Source organism: Macrosteles quadrilineatus, unplaced genomic scaffold (genome assembly GCF_028750875.1).
Source record: "Macrosteles quadrilineatus isolate MER2022 unplaced genomic scaffold, UCM_ALF_1.0 Scaffold_7__1_contigs__length_78375512, whole genome shotgun sequence".
NCBI lineage: Eukaryota > Metazoa > Arthropoda > Insecta > Hemiptera > Cicadellidae > Macrosteles > Macrosteles quadrilineatus.
In genome coordinates, this window is record NW_026542600.1 from 65756440 (window position 1) to 65769522 (window position 13083).

The 13083-nt window shown below is 31.4% G+C and overlaps 2 protein-coding genes across 3 annotated transcripts in view; one reads left to right on the forward strand and one right to left on the reverse strand.

Annotated features, from left to right (window-relative positions):
- The window catches only part of LOC128997827 (alpha-tocopherol transfer protein-like), a 196481-nt gene that overhangs the window by 153041 nt on the left and 30357 nt on the right, over window positions 1-13083 (reverse strand). The gene's annotated exons all lie outside the window — the stretch shown is intronic.
- Window positions 1-13083, forward strand: part of LOC128997826 (galactosylgalactosylxylosylprotein 3-beta-glucuronosyltransferase P-like) — a 183887-nt gene that overhangs the window by 65371 nt on the left and 105433 nt on the right. Inside the window, exon 1 of one of the 2 annotated variants that reach the window (XM_054423572.1) lies at window positions 5143-5174. The exons of the other annotated variant lie outside the window; for it this stretch is intronic. The gene's annotated coding sequence lies outside the window, so the exon portion shown is untranslated. Of the gene's footprint in view, window positions 1-5142; window positions 5175-13083 lie in introns of those variants that run through there. 2 annotated transcript variants of the gene reach the window in all.

The window sequence follows — 13083 nt, forward strand, 5'->3', positions numbered from 1 at the left end:
CGTCTTAAAATCACATGTTCTACCAGAATACATAATAAAATACAGGATGTTCCATAAGAAAAATCAAAGTTGGCGGCCATATTGGAAAAATGGCGGCTAAAATAATTTTTTTGACTTCACTACAATTTTTTAAATAAAAAATCCAAGGCACTTACCATTTAACTTTTTTTTATATCTCTTATAGTTTTCGAATAAAACGGCTGGCACACTTATATGAATCACCCTGTATATTTTTGACGTTATATTTAAAACAACTATTCAAAAGATTCAGTCCCGAATACGAGTAACGTTTGGTATTATAATTGACCTTTGTAAACAGTAGATAATATTTACTATAAAGTATATTTCTCTGAGTTGTATTATCATATAATTCGGTAGCACGACGCAATTTGAATCTGTAGCAGTGACGACGTGGGTTCCGATCCTGGTGTCCACCACTAAATTTTATTGGCTCCAATCTTAGATATTATTGGCTCCAAAAATAGAATTTTTCAAAATATTAATTATTTAATCGTTACTAATTATTAATGTATCAATGATATTCATCTTAATATGATTGTGTCATATTACATTATTGAAACCCACCATTCATTCGATGTACGTGCTATGTGGGACATTTAACTATATACTATAATGGTATAATGTTTATTTATAATCAATTATATCTGGATCTCTGTCAAAGTCGTACTAATATTGAGCTAAGCGTGTCAACAGTAGCGAAATCCAACCTAACCACTCACCCCACTGTGCCAATGAGATAAGACGCCTACTTCCTAATCTATAGTTACTGTCATTACACTAAAAGCTAAAAATGCCACTCGAATGACATGTCTGCTTCGCTAGGCGATTAGATAATTTTACTTCTGCAGGAGTACATTAAATTCCAAACATTTGCTCAGACAAGTATAATTTAATTAAAGAATATTGATTTCGGAGAAATAAGTTTTACCTCAGACGCACGGAGTTCTGATTTAATATTTCAGAAGCCGAAAGTCTGCATCCTTCGAGGGAAGGTAATTAAAAAAGTCCTTCGCAATTTGGCCAATACTTTCTGATTCATATTTTTTTCAGGTACGAAATTGAACGCTACAAAACTGACATCGTTTAATATTCAGGGGCCTGTTTCATCTTTAACTACAAACTAATGTTCCTAGTAAATTAGCTGATCGTCCAATGCTACCTTGTATTATGAAACTTGCCACATTTGTATTGTTATAAAATTGACGCATATAAAAATTAAATGATTATTAACTTAAATCTCATTTTACACATTTGTTCCTCATACTGAACTGGAGATTAATATAAAAAACCAACCTATTCATTGACCTAATTTGTAAATACTATAATATTTAAAATAGTTTTGAGACATATTTTAGAAAGTCCAGGATGAGATTAGCACGATGACAGCTCTCATAGTAGGTTTAAAATAATAGAAATGAGCATTTGTCGAAAACCCGTAACATTCAATACGATTTGCTGTGAGATTTTTAGTATTAGTATTATAATTGTTACCGTATAAATGTGTTACAAAACTAATGATTTCGGACAAAAGAATCACTGTGTATGACTAATATAATAATTAGATCAGCAGGGACAGTAACATCTGCTATTGATAAACACTACTGATATTTTCCACATGGAAATCCACCACAGCTATTGTTTGATGTTGGAGAAGAATAGATTATCTTTGACCCCGGGAGTAAACAGTTATGGCCAAGAAAGGTCTAATTATGGCCTCCTACACTCATATCTGAGACATAACACAATCTGGTAGGAACAGCAGTTGCAAAGACATAACTTGGTATAAACAGGGGTTGCTGAAAATAACGGTGAATTGATAGACCGATAAACAAACTGTAAACTGTCACTTGAGGACAGTAGAGTCAATAGTCGATAGTCAATAGTCGATAGTCGATAGTCTATAGTCTATAGTCGATAGTGTTAATATATATACAGTCGCTAGTGTTATTATATACAGGGTGATTGGTACTCAGTGTGACAAACATTTTTTGGTGTAAGTACAATGTAAATGAAGTGTGATGATGCATATCAAATGTTCCAAGTCTAAAAATTAGCTTCCCAAAAAGTTATTTTATGTTTAAAAAAAATAACCATGCTTTTAAACTTAATACAGCGATTTCCCAATTACCTGTATATGGATTTGAGTAGATAATGTTATTTTCGTGTTCTACATTAAATTTTGAACAAGAATAATAGATAATGACGGAGGATCAGTTGTAAAAACTCCATTGTAAATAGATTCAAGGATAAAAATTAAGATGTTTGATAAACATTTAAAAAAAATGGTCTATTGCATTTTTCACACCCTGTATACAAGAAAGTGTCGGAATATGTTAAAAACTGCGCCATTTTATAAGCTTTCCAACCATATGCTACACTATTGAGGTTTATGTCTGATTATGTACGCTTTAGTGGTTTGAACGCTACAAAGCAAGGTGTCTTTAACATTTAAAACATAGAAAGTCGGCATGTATTAAGCAAAAGTTGTATTTTTGTTTCAGCTTGAACAGTAAAAATGTAAAAAAGTTACCTGTTTTCTGGCATTCAAACCACTAAAACAAACAAAAAATATTTAAACCTCAATGGTGTATCATATGGTTGGAAAGCTTATAAAATGGCGCAGTTTTTAACATATTCCGACACTTTCTTGTATACAGGATGTGAAAAATGCAATAGACCATTGTTTTTTTTTTATTGTTATCAAACATCTTAATTTTTATCTTTGAATCTATTTACGATGGAGTTTTTACAACTGATCCTCTGTCATTTTGTATTATTCTTGTTCAAAATTTAATGTAGAACACGAAAATGATATTATCTACTCAAATCCATAATTGAGAAATCGCTGTATTAAGTTTAAAAGCATGGTTGTTTTTGAAAAACATAAAATAACTTTTTGGGAAGCTAATTTTTAGACTTGGAACATTTGATATGCATCATCACACTTCATTTACTTTGTACTTACACCAAAAATGTTTTGTCACACTGAGTACCAATCACCCTGTATATTTGTCGATATCGATTGGCCGTTTGTCCACCAAAACATATATATTATCATGTACGCATCGATGGTATTCTTTTCTTACAATTCAAAGTAAGACTGTTTGTTTGAGATATATTTTACGCTGGGATAAAATACAAAACACTGATGTATAGGCTTAAATTTAGTAATATATGTAGTTGTATATGTTATATATGAGTTATCGTTCTCCTTCACTTTAACTTTTACCAATCCTTGAGGTCTGGTATACGGTCGAATTGAGAATTGTGTCCGTTTTTGATGACTTTTAGCTTGAAGGTGTAGGGTGGGATAGACTTGAATTAGTTTGCGAACCAGCAAGATCGGGGCATGAAAACATGGTATTAAAGAGTTTTTAAATTTCCAAAATGGAACGGGTTTTTTACCCTTCAAACTTAAAAAACTCGATTTTCATACCAATATTGCATAGAACTTAAAAAAATTTATATTGAAGCGTTGTTGTACAGTTGAGATACGGAGAAAATAAAGAAAACTGTATATTTAAAATTCAGATGTTATCCTTATGGAGAAAAAACAACCTGTTGTAGTTTGCTTATTTATGGAGATATTCAGATCAAATTTGACATATTAATTCATTTCATTTTAAACTATTAACATTCTATATAACACCTTTTCCCTTTCCCGTAGCAGCAAGTCTAAGTAAACATTGAACTTAATGTTATTTAAATGGGGAATAAACATGTTTTGTTTATGAAATTATAGTAAAAATCCAATCGGATGGATTGAAATTCTCTTAATCTGCAGCTTTTCTCTTTAAATTTGTTAGTCATCATAAACTTATCATTAAAACATTTCTGGGAATACCTTAGAGCCTATGGAAAACAGCCAGCCATTTGTTGAAGAGCCACAAGACGGTACTTGTAGTGAACATTCAGAACGAGACACGGAAACGCATCGAGCAAACTCATTAGGACCAGCTGAGTTTAAAAAGGTTCACTTGGGTTCAAAGAAGCATCCGGCTTGACTGTAAGGGTCGTCATCATCAGCAGTAGGCCAAACGTCACTTGCTCTGTGGACCATTCCTAATTAAAGGATTTTGTATGTTTCCTTCGATTAATTGCTTTATTTTTGTACCAGACTCACAAAGAAAATTAGAAAATTTTAAATGTATTTGACGGTCAAAGGCAATCCTAAGTCCATATCCCAAAGTCCATCTTTGGGATTGAATTTCACAACTGAAAACTATAAAGTTAAATTCTTTTACGCCACACTAAATTATTTTGACGAACTTCCCACGCAAGGATTTAGTCCAGAAAACAGCTGTTTGCCGCTAGCTTATTCAAATGGGGTTTCATAGCGTACTGTACTGCAATGAGTTTTACCGGACACCAATCAGCTGATTATACTGTATTTAGATGGCAGTGAGTGGTTATAAACAAAAACATAATATGACTAGTGATTGTTAGTCCTTTAGTTGGTGGAAATATATAAGGATTTGTACGGATTTAGTAGTATCGCGTAAACTATCGTACGTAACTCGTCCAAAATGTGTGTACCGGACTCGTATGGTAATCCCGTACTCGACTTCGTCTCGCACGGGAACGACCGCACTCGTCCGAACACTTATTTTCAGGACTAGTAACGTAATATACTATTACTACAAAGTTGTATTAGGAAATAATAGAATGAACGAGACTAATTGAACTGGGAATCACAGAGTAGTGATAAGAATATAATTATTGCAAATTAACAAGATTTAACTATCAAGTATTTTGTTTATTCAATATATACATGTCATAATATTTATATAAATGCGATATATATACTGTATATATATATATATATATTCGTTTTAAACATTATTTATTAAACATGCAATTAAAGAAAGTTGAATTCGTGTTTTATGTCTATGAATAACCACAATTAAAGTAGTTTTATAAAATAATTGTCGTTCTAGCTTTATTAAAACATGTCAATGTTGTTAAACAACAGTTTACTTTATTGTACATTTTCCTCGACTCACCTAAAACTACACACACTACTTACACGACCTATACAAACGTGGATTAAATACAGCTGTATCACTATTTGTTTCACTTATGTTTCAGCTAGGCAGTAGAGACATCAATTTGTTGGAACTGTTTTATTGTTGAAAACACTTACCGTTTACAAGGTGGGTGTTTTACTATATGTATGTTCAATTAGGTATTATTTTTTAGTTGGTTTCACTGTAAAATTTAAAATCAGTTATACAGTCCATGATTTGAATGAGATGCTGTACCATTTGAAAACAGTTATTCATTATTTGAATAATACACTGTACAATTTCAAAACACTGATACATTATTTGAATAATACACTGTAAAATTTAAAATCAGTTATACTTGATTTGAATGAGACACTGTACAATTTAAAGCACTGATACACTATATGAATAATACACTGTAAAATTTAAACGCAGTTATACATTATTTGAATGAGACACTGTACAATTTGAAAGCAGTGATACATTATTTGAATAATTCACTATAACATTTGAAAGCACTCATACACTATATGAATAATACACTGTAAAATTTGAAAGCACTCATACACTATATGAATAATACACTGTAAAATTTAAACGCAGTTATACATAATTTGAAGAAGACATTGTACAATTTAAAAGCAGTTACATTATTTAAATAAAATACTGTACAATTTAAAAGCACTGATGCATTATTTGAATAATACACTGTAAAATTTGAAAGCACTGATACATTATTTGAAGTTAAATTTAAAAGCAGTTATACATGTGTTGAATCACTGTACAATTTGAAAGCACTGATACATTATTTGAATAATTCACTATAAAATTTAAAAGCAGTTGTTCATAATTTGAATGATACGCTGTACAATTTGAATATTTCTGAACACGCAACAATAACAACATGAGATATGTAAATCCCTCACAATACTGAAATACGACTGGAAATAAAGTTTAAGTTATCGTTCTTTGGATTTAACATTTTGTTTGTGTACTTTGTTAGGCAATAATATACAAATATAATTCAACGCCGATATATAGCGTATATTAAATAATAATTTAATGATTTGGACACCAATATAATTTCCTTACAGTAAATTATACATGGGTAAACGACCGAACTGTGCCACTATTGGTATATGAAAAACTATTATGTTAAAGGAATCAAGTGTCAAGTCAAGTCCAATTAAAGAACTATAAATGTAATTCTTTTGAAAGTTTCGATCAGCAATTATCAATAAACAACTTTCCATGCGTACAATTATTTTAGATTGTTACTTAACTAAACCAACATCTATTTATAAAATATACTACAGTTATGTATTGTTTTCATAATTCAAGTTAAAGTGGCCATTACCATCTCATAATATTTCACCAAATACCTTTCTGTTAATTTTGTTTGTGAAACCTAAGTAAACATAACCAAGGCACACAAAACAGCAATCTTTGGACACATATTTATACAAAATGTGTAGTGGAATGTGAAACTGCCTGGATTTAAATTGGTTATATTTATAAGTTGAATAAGTAAACATTGATCAATACCTCCTCATAACGTCAATGGCCTTGTCAAAAGCCAAATAATTGATCTTTTATCGATAATAAGTAAAACATAAGATGGACATTCCAATTTGAAAAATAACATTTTATCCTGCTTCAAAATATACTTTGAATTGTAGATACGAATTATCTTTCCTCTAACAATAACAGAACAACAGTAGAAAATTGAAACAAAATTCACAGACAACCAGTCAAATTTAAACTTCTTTGTTTCAATCTTAACACAAAAAACTTCATTATAATTTGACAAGTATTCTGTTTCCCGTGAAATGTACAGAAATGTATATGCATCCCACAAACATATTGTTTAGTAAAATAAATATAAAAAAAACATGTAGGAATATAAAAAAAAAACTATATGGCTTCATGATAAACCTCAGTATTTTAATTCCAATTACGTGTCCTAAGTTACTAAGTAATTAACAGTTTTTGTAATTATTTTACTCATAATTATAAAAATATAATTCAAAGGGATATTGAGATAAATGCCGGCGTTGCGAAACGTCAGTTTATCCATCTAAGAGCCAGGATATTCGAGGTGGTAGAGACGGTGTCAAATACTTGCTTAAGTTTATCTCTTCCTTCAACGTTTGTTTGAATATCGTTCGTTCTGTTTAGACGGTTTGTATTCTTCAATCAATTTGTTGCAGTACTTGATTTGTTTGAATTCCTTTTCTCTGATTGTCTCATGCATTTTCTTTTTTTCTTAAAGATTGATTGTTTTTTAAAAATGTTTTTGCGAATTACAGATTTATTAAAATGATTTAAGTTCTCGTTCCTGCTTGTATACCATTAGGCAATTTTCGTAACACTTGTTAAATCTGTAACTTCTTCAAAAGCATTTTCTTTCTACAAAATCAATTGAATTTTGATTTACGAATATTTTAACAAAGCTTTACATTTTGATTTAAGGTCTACCTGAAATCAAGTTACTATCTATCGAATCTGAAATTATTTTAAATATTTTTGCTCTAAGCTTTTGTATTAATATGCTATTGATTGTTTTAATGCAGAGAATAAATATAATAACCTGACAAAATGTTATTAAATCTTATATTTTGCCTTTATTGACCCTTATAGTATTTTGTGTCAACACTTTTTTTTAATTCTCGAGGCTCATATCATACATCTATTGAAAAAATCAACAATTATGTTGTAACAAGCAAACTATAAACGAATAAAACATATGGGTTCTGTACTTTATGGGGTACGACACTAAGTTTGCTATGATAACGACCTTAGTAACAAGAGTCAATAAACAAGGCAAATAACGAACATGATAATGGAAACACAGCAATCATGGAAATGAAGTTGTAGGCTAGAGGCAGCTGTGCTGATTGTGTTATCGTAGTGGTGGAATTTTGGATCATAAGTTGCGGAATTGTTGGACACATGTTAGTGTGTGATTGTCATTGCCAAACTATGACATCAATTGCGTTTATAACTTGCTTGCTACACGTTGCAATGGGTCCGCACAACTGCTAAGGTAATATACTACTTCATTTTTATACCTAACAATCTTACTGTAGCTTGAGACGAAATTTTTAATGAGGAAAACAACACTCGGTTTGAGTTAGAATTTAAAACTAGAAAATATGCAAGTACTGATAAAATTGTTGTGTTATATTTTACAAATTGAACGATGAGTTTCGTGAATGCATAATTTACATTTTATGCTCATCATTTTTATTTAATAAAGAACTACTTTTTATTCAATAAACTTCCTGTCTAAAAGTATTGACAAAAAGAGGGAATCGTAGGGATTCATGACAATGATTAAATAGGTAAAAAAAGAATGTATTAATATAACATGTATTTACTAGCTTTTTCTAAAATGACTGATGCCATTATAGTGTCATGAATATAATTTTGGTTGTGTTATTAACATAATGTCTAGTGTTTTGGACTTAATTGCTACAGGGGCTGAATGGATTACCGAATATCCAAATTTATTTAAACCGTTGGACCGTTGGATCCATGCAATGTTCTCTCAAAGAAAATGACACTTCATAAGCAATGTCAATTTATTCTGATGCGAAAATATTTAAATGGATTAATGCAATATCATTATCCGGGCGGGATTCCATCGTAAATTGAGTTATTCGATACATCCAGCAAATAAGTGGCGTTCTTTGACATGGAAGCTGTTACGGTATATACAGTGCTGTGTAGCAAATAATTGGGACTGCAAAGTGGTATGTAATTGTACCGGGAAAACATGTTTGGCACTGCATTATAACTCAATTCACGATCCCTCTGAGGAACTTATACATTCTACTTTCAGACAACTTGTCGCAAACTTGATCCAGGGTGTTTAAATGGCTTGTGTAGAAATTTTCTACAACTCTTTAGAACTCAACCCCGATCATTTCAGTTTATCTTTTATAAAGAAAACGTTTGACTTTGGAACCTTCAAATTTGAAATATAAGCTTAATATTTGTGGTACTTAATTTAAATTTAATGAAATTTATGGTTGGCAAGGACCTTATGATTTTTTTACAGTGGCTTAAAATAATTACTAGAAAATAGTTAGGGGTAAGGCAGATTTTTCTTACACTACTGTTTTGCTTCTTTTCATATATTCAGAACGTATTCTTAATAGATTAATGGTAAACTGTGGCCAGTGTTGAAGATAAATATTTTCAGATTCTGGCACGTACAAAATTAACATTTGTATTATTAGTTACATTGTAGCCTCACCTTCTCTGTAAATATATTGAATTTGAGTTAAGTGGTGGCTGTAAATAAGTAAGCTAGCTGGAATTTAGAGTCTGATTTCAATCATTATAACTTTTTATTAGACATGAAAATATGCTAACTATCAATAAGGTTGTTCATCTTTAAGAACTAAACTTGCCCTATTGGGCGCGTGTCCTCCATAACCCACGGTCCATATAGATCACTCGACATAATTTACATTTGTCAAGTTAATTATGATAATTCAATGTTGAACTAGACAGAATTATCATAACAGCGACTCATAACACAGCGATAGAATGAACGTTTACATAACAACATGATGCAAAGGCGATATAGTTATCACTTTGCGGAGCTTAACAAATGACGAACAACAAAGAAGAGTTTTCCTTTTTGTAAACTAAGGCTGTTAAGAACAGTATGGTCAACACATTTAATTTGTATTCAGCAGACATCTCAATTTGTAAATGATATTCTATTACTGAACAACCGATTTTATATACTAATCTCAATAATATTATATAAACGACTTAAAACCAAAGTTTGTAATTTATGATGAGGGTAACATGTTTTAAAACTCAAATTTCCCACGAAAGTTTCTTCTAAGCAATAATGCAAGATAATTAATGTTTCCGGTAACGCTATAGTGTAGCTTTTAGGTTTTCACATGTCCAACCATACTTGCATTTTGTTCACGTGTTGTAGAATCTATCTAGTATGAGACAAAAGGGTGGATGATAAATGAAATAGTGAATAACCACAAATATGTTACATCATGAAATACAGTTATAATCCCAAGTACAAAGCACAATTCTAAAAAATTTTATTCGCAGTTTAATTTAATTTAAAATAAAAAAAAAACACTTAACATCTTGGGTATAAATAGAGCTGCTAAATTATATGAAGTTTGGAAAGGTATGGTTATAGATTTTAATGTTAGTCTTCAAGAACTAAATCGGCTAACATCTGCGTTGGCAAATAACTTAACATTTGGAAAGGTAATACGGCCCGTAAACGTTTTACGTTCTTATCCGTTAAACAGTTAATAAAAAAAATAACTGTTCATAAGCTGAATAAAATTAAAATAACAGCAATAAACATCATGTCAATCAAAAATCATTTCAACATACCCTCCGATACACACTTCGTAATTAATAGTACTAGTAGGCAAAAAACCTAAGACATACAAAAACTAACAGAATATATGCAAGGGGGTGTTTTAGTTGTATTGGTTGAATAACTCATATCTCGTTCAATTTTAATTTTGAAAGTGCGATGAATTGGATTATTTGTTCGTTGGATTTAGTGAATTGACAAATATATGCTTTGTGCTGATTAACATAGAGTTTATCAGACAGAACGCAGCACCTTTGGCCCAGTATCGACCTGAGAGGCACAAGGCTCAAATATTTATTGGCCAAACTGAGCTCACTACATCTTGCTTTAGGCCTCTCAAAGGCACAAAGATAATCTGCATTGACAGGCCATGATTTGTGCTGCTGCTGCTAGCTTCTCGCTTCCGGCCGTCTGCTAATATCTAGGCCCAAAGCCAAGGGAGTTAGCAGGCCAATTAGAACCATTGTTGGACAGATGTTCTAAAACTTCTAACATATGTTTAAATCTTTAAATAATTCTTATATTGGTATTTAAACTGTATTATTTATTTATATTTTTATGGAGCAAGGTTCACCACACAGAGATACTGAAAATAATATTGATTTGCAATAAACCATAGTTCCCTTTTATTGATATTTTAATAAACCAAGAAATTTTACGCTCCCAAGTTAATTTAACATGAACCATAGTTAAGTATGCATGGAAACCTTGAAGCTATACACTCTGCTACATTTCAGTGTAATTTAATTGCCGATTAAAAACTACTTAAAAACAACCAAATACGAATATTCATGAACAGCTTTAATTTTGTTACAAAAAGATAAAATGGATTATTTTTGTTTCCAACTAATTTGCAATGATCGTTAACGAAGTTGACATTTTGACTATATAAACTACAAATGTACATATCCTACAATTACAAAACACGAAACCCATGTTTATTTTCACATTAAACACTTAATCAAGCAAATAAGAGAAAGTGTACGAAACTCCATAATCTCATTCACTTTTACCCGTACACTTTTTATAACTTACAAACGCATTGGTAAGCATTTTGATTTCGTTCCAGATCCCTTACACCCCCTAGATTTTTACCGTGAACTGTTAACACTTTGGGCCCCTCAGTAGGCAAAAATTCTACTCACTAGCATTCTAGTTAATCTAGTATGTTCGTTTTTTGGTATAGGACCCTCCCCTAATGCTAAACGATGAGTTTAATATGCCCCCAACGTATCAAGTGTACCTTTATATTATCAACTTTAAATGTTTTCCCTACACGTAAGCGTTCTGCGTAATTTAAATTGCTTATATCATTGTCTATTGTATACTGAAGTAGACGTCCCATCTATATGGACCATCTGTAGCCATTTTTTGGTTAAAGAAGAATGTAGTTGTGTGAGCCAGTCACAGAATACGCTAGTGACCAAAACTCTATTTTCAACCTTACTTTTTGTTGCTGGCCAAGTTAAAGGGGCTTAATAGTTGCAATAGCTCACAATAAGTCATTCCGTTAGTTTGAATTGGTAAAAAAGATTTTGTATTCAAAAGAAATCAGTAATTTAGATTAGCACAATCTGTCGGTGGCTCAGTTAACTACGACGGTTATGGTTAAAACACTGGCTACAAATTTAGCATGAGAATGGAATATCTAGTTGTATTAATAGTCAAAGCTTATATTTAGACAAAATGTTCTTAATCCTTCCTAAAGCTAGAAACGCAAGGTTGAAATTTGTTCCTATGAATTTTCGAGATACATCTTTTAACCTAGCCATACATCGATTTGATACTATAAATCACAAAAGGGTTTACCATCAAACTATCACACAGAATCACTGCTTGGGTAAGCGAATATTTCCTAACCTTATAATAGTTTTTCTGTCACTAATCAATATTCCATTAAAACAAATGACCTGGGTTATGTTATGCTGTGTCATTCGCATTCTTTAATTGAAAGTTTGAATTTTTCAATACCGGGATATTGAGTAGAGATAGATGAAACGAATTATTATTTAATTTCATGGTAATACCTAAAGAGTAATCCCCAATGTTGGGCGAGCCTTTAAAGCATGCGTTAATGCCGATGTTCATAAAGGCTTGTTTTTATTGACTGCCCAGTCGAATCAGTGGCTCTTTTGGGCGGCATAATCTCTTCCTGGCCGTTTCATCTCGCCAACCTGGCAAAATTACGATATATTTTTGCATTTTTTACCACTCTCATTTTGGTTATTATAACACATATACCTTGCTCGTTTGAATCGTGTATTTTATATATATATATATATATATATATATATATACGCTGTTGGGCTAATTTGACATTTTATGTAGAAAGGTAGAGGGTCTGGTCTTGTTAGTATCCAGATTTGACCTATTTGTATTGCACAATTAATTTATAATCTGATAATAAATGGCATGTGGATCCAGGATTGAAACCAACCTCATGATTTGATGGTGAGCCCTATAACGACTTGGTAAATCCGCTACCTAATCAGACAAACGGTAATTCAAAATGTCTAAAAAGTTTAACACTAGCTTACTATGCTCCCTTGTCCCTTGATTTCATCCGTAGATTTTAGGTCTTAAAACATTGATGACAATTCCAAAAATAATTTTTAACAGAAAGAGTCTCGAATAAAATTAAAAATAAAATAACATCAACATTCTGCTTATTGATTACTATGT